The sequence below is a fragment of the Caretta caretta genome, chromosome 28 (assembly GCF_965140235.1).
Source record: "Caretta caretta isolate rCarCar2 chromosome 28, rCarCar1.hap1, whole genome shotgun sequence".
Classification (NCBI taxonomy): Eukaryota; Metazoa; Chordata; order Testudines; family Cheloniidae; genus Caretta; species Caretta caretta.
The window spans coordinates 14,212,240-14,215,480 of record NC_134233.1 but is presented as its reverse complement, the minus strand read 5'-3'; the positions used below and the strand labels follow the sequence as shown (position 1 = coordinate 14,215,480).

The following is a 3,241-nucleotide window of genomic DNA, read 5'->3' as shown; positions in this document are numbered from 1 at the left end:
GCTCGCCACCCATGCCAGTGGGTCAACCAATTGGGCGGCCTCCTGGGCCAGGCTGCAGCCCCGCTTCAGGGCTCAGAGGAAAGGCAGCTCGCATCCTGCAGGCGCGGATCAAACGTCCCCTCTTGCGCTCAAGTCACAAGAGCTAGCGGGCAAAAGACAGGCTCCCACGTCATTTGAGAGAGAGCAAGAAGAAGCCAGTAGGGTTAGGTGGCAAAAGAGCTCTGCCAAGGTCCTACCCGAGGCTTGAACTGGGATTGCAGGATTCAAAGCCTTGGGGGCTGGCCCTGACACCATGGGACCAGACCTTGGCGTGTTCTGACTTCCGGCGTGGAAGAGGCTGGGTGGACAATTTTTTGCCTCCCTTGCTCAAGGCCTCTCCCGCCTCCCTGGCCAGCCCTGCATTTGCTCAACAAGTCGGCACCCAGCGGTTTGCTGTCGACCCAAAGGCCTTTCTTCCTCCAGGCTGCGAGGCCGGCGGGCGTGTGAGGAAGTTGCCCCTTCAGTCCCTGGCAGTAAAGGGCCCTTCCTAGGAAAGCCCAAGTCCTGAAAAGTTAAAAAAAGTAACCTCAAAGAGCTGCTTCTTGATATTCTTGGGGGACACCACAAAGGGAAAATGATCCTCCTGTACACCTGACCAGGGACTTGAACCCTGGACCCTCAGATTAAAAGTCTGATGCTCTACCAACTGAGCTAGCCAGGCTCCCATTAGGGGAGAGCAAGTTTGGTGCAGAAGAGAAACTAGTCAAGAAAAAGAGGGCTGGTAACAATACAGAAAACAGAATTGGAAGGGACCTCAAGAGATCATCTTGTCCAACCCCCTGCCCAAAGCAGGACCAATCCCCAATTTTGGCCCCAGATCCCTAAATGGCCCCCTCAAGGATTAAACTCACAACCCTGGGTTTAAGCAGGCCAACGCTCAAACCACTGAGCTATCCCTCCTCCCACTTGCCACTCTTGCTCTCTTAGCAGCCCTAGCCCCAGCCTGCTCTTCCATCCAGTGCCATGAGCTCTTCTTCTTTTTCTTTCAGTTAAATATTGGCCCCAGAAGAAAACATGGTTCTACAAAGCCAATCGAAATCACAGACAGAAATGCCATGGAAAATGCGGGGAAAAAAAAAAAGGAAAACGCCATCCCCATCACATTACGCTATCCAGGGCCGGATTAGCTTTTTGTGGTCCCTGCACCAAACATATTTCTGGGCCCCCCTGTGGCATGAAGGGGCCAGGGGATAGAGCACTGTGGGACCTGGTGGGGAAGGATTGGTCCCCAGCTGGAGTGAGGCAGGGGCGAGGGGCAAGTGGGGTATTTGGGGAGGATTAGTCCCTGCTGACTGGAGCAAGGCAGGGGCCGGGGGCAAAAGCACAGTGGGGTGGGAGCTAGGGTTGGTCCCTGGAGCAAGGGAGGGGCCGGGGGTAAACTGCAAGCACAGCAGGGCTGGGGAGGGGGTAAACAGGATCCTCCCCTGCCCACATAGAGCGGGTACCTACCTTCTCCCTGGTTCTAGCCCATTCTCTTCATCTCTCTCTGCACTGGCCTGAGGGTGGGGGTGCGCTGAACACAGGGTGGGGGGTGCAGGGTCTGGGAGGGAGTTAGGGTGCAGGAGCAGGCTGGGGGTTGGGGTGCAGGGTCTCTCCAGAAGCTAGGGCGAGGGAGGGGCTCAGGGTTGGGGCAGGAGGTTGGGGTGTGGAGCGCTTACCTGGGGCAGCTCCCATTTTTTGCGAGGGGTGCAGGTGGGAATGTGGGGGGTGTGTGTGCAGGAGCTCCCGTTGGGTGCTCAGGGTAGGGCTGGGGATGTGGGGGGCTGCAGGAGTCTGGGCCTGGGGCGTGGCGGGGGCTGGGTGTGTGTGGGAGGGGTGCAGGAGTCAGGGCTGGGGTCGTGGAGGGTGAGAGGGTGCAGGGGTCAGGGCGGAGGGCTGGGGATGTGGGCTGGGGTTGTGGGGGTGCTCCCAGCTCCCTGCCCTGCGCGGCTCTCTAGGAGAAGAGACAAGGGAGGAGCTTGGCTGCCGGCGGAGCCTGCCCGGCTGCAGCAGGAGCCCCAGGAGCTGGGAGCACCAAGCTTCTGCCCCCGCAGGAGAGAGCCGGGGCCGGAGAACAGTGGCGGGGCCAGGCCCCTTTGGAGCATGGGCCCGGCGCCATGGTGCCACTCTCACCATGGTAAATCCGGTACGGATGGCATCTGGGCCAATCCTGCATTGAGAGCACCCGCTAATGTCCCTCTGTGCTTACGAGAAACCTGGAGGAACGGATACCAACTGCTCCCACTTGCTGCAGGAAAACCCTTTCCCTGCCCTCAATCAGAGACCAGCTGGACAGAATCAAGGCCCATCCAGGTCCCAGAGCCCAGCCCACGCCCGCCTCCGCTCTGCTGCTGACTCAGGGTGTTTTTCCTACCATGGCCAGCCGTTCAAGGGCCACAGAAACCCGGTTAGGCACTGCTGCGGAGAGCTGCCTTCGTCGCTGAAGATGCTCCTCACGGCTGCTGTGCCAAAGGGGGTACAATGCTATGGCATCAATGAGCCGCAGTGGGTCCAGTCCTCCAAAAATAGAAAAGGAGGACTCGTGGCACCTTAGAGACGAACAAATTTATTTGAGCATAAGCTTTCGTGAGCTACAGCTCACTTCATCGGATGCATGCAGTGGAAAATACACAGTGGGGAGATTTATATACACAGAGAACATGAAACAATGGCTGTTACCATACACACTGTAACCAGAGTGATCAGGTGAGGTGAGCTATTACCAGCAGGAGAGCAGGGGGAAAAAAACCTTTTGTAGTGATAATCAAGGTGGGTCATTTCCAGCAGTTGACAAGAACGTCTGAGGAACAGCGGGGATGGGAGAGGGGGGAAGGGGTGGAATAAACATGGGGAAATAGTTACTTTGTGTAATGACCCATCCACTTCCAGTCTTTATTCAAGCCTAAGTTAATTGGATCCAGTTTGCAAATTAATTCCAATTCAGCAGTCTCTCGTTGGAGTCTGTTTTTGAAGGTTTTTTGTTGAAGAATTGCCACTTTTAGGTCTGTAATTGAGTGACCAGAGAGATTGAAGTGTTCTCGGACTGGTTTTTGAATGTTATAATTCTTGACGTCTGATTTGCGTCCATTTATTCTTTTACGTAGAGACTGTCCGGTTTGGCCAATGTACATGGCAGAGGGGCATTGTTGGCACATGATGGCATATATCACATTGGTAGATGTGCAGGTGAACGAGCCTCTGATAGTGTGGCTGATGTGATTAG

General features: G+C 55.8%; 1 non-coding gene across 1 annotated transcript; it reads right to left on the bottom strand.

Moving 5' to 3' along the window:
* Positions 1-627: 627 nt before the first annotated feature.
* On the bottom strand, positions 628-700 carry TRNAK-UUU (transfer RNA lysine (anticodon UUU)). The gene has a single exon. It is a non-coding gene; the product is annotated as a tRNA-Lys (tRNA).
* Positions 701-3,241: the final 2,541 nt, after the last annotated feature.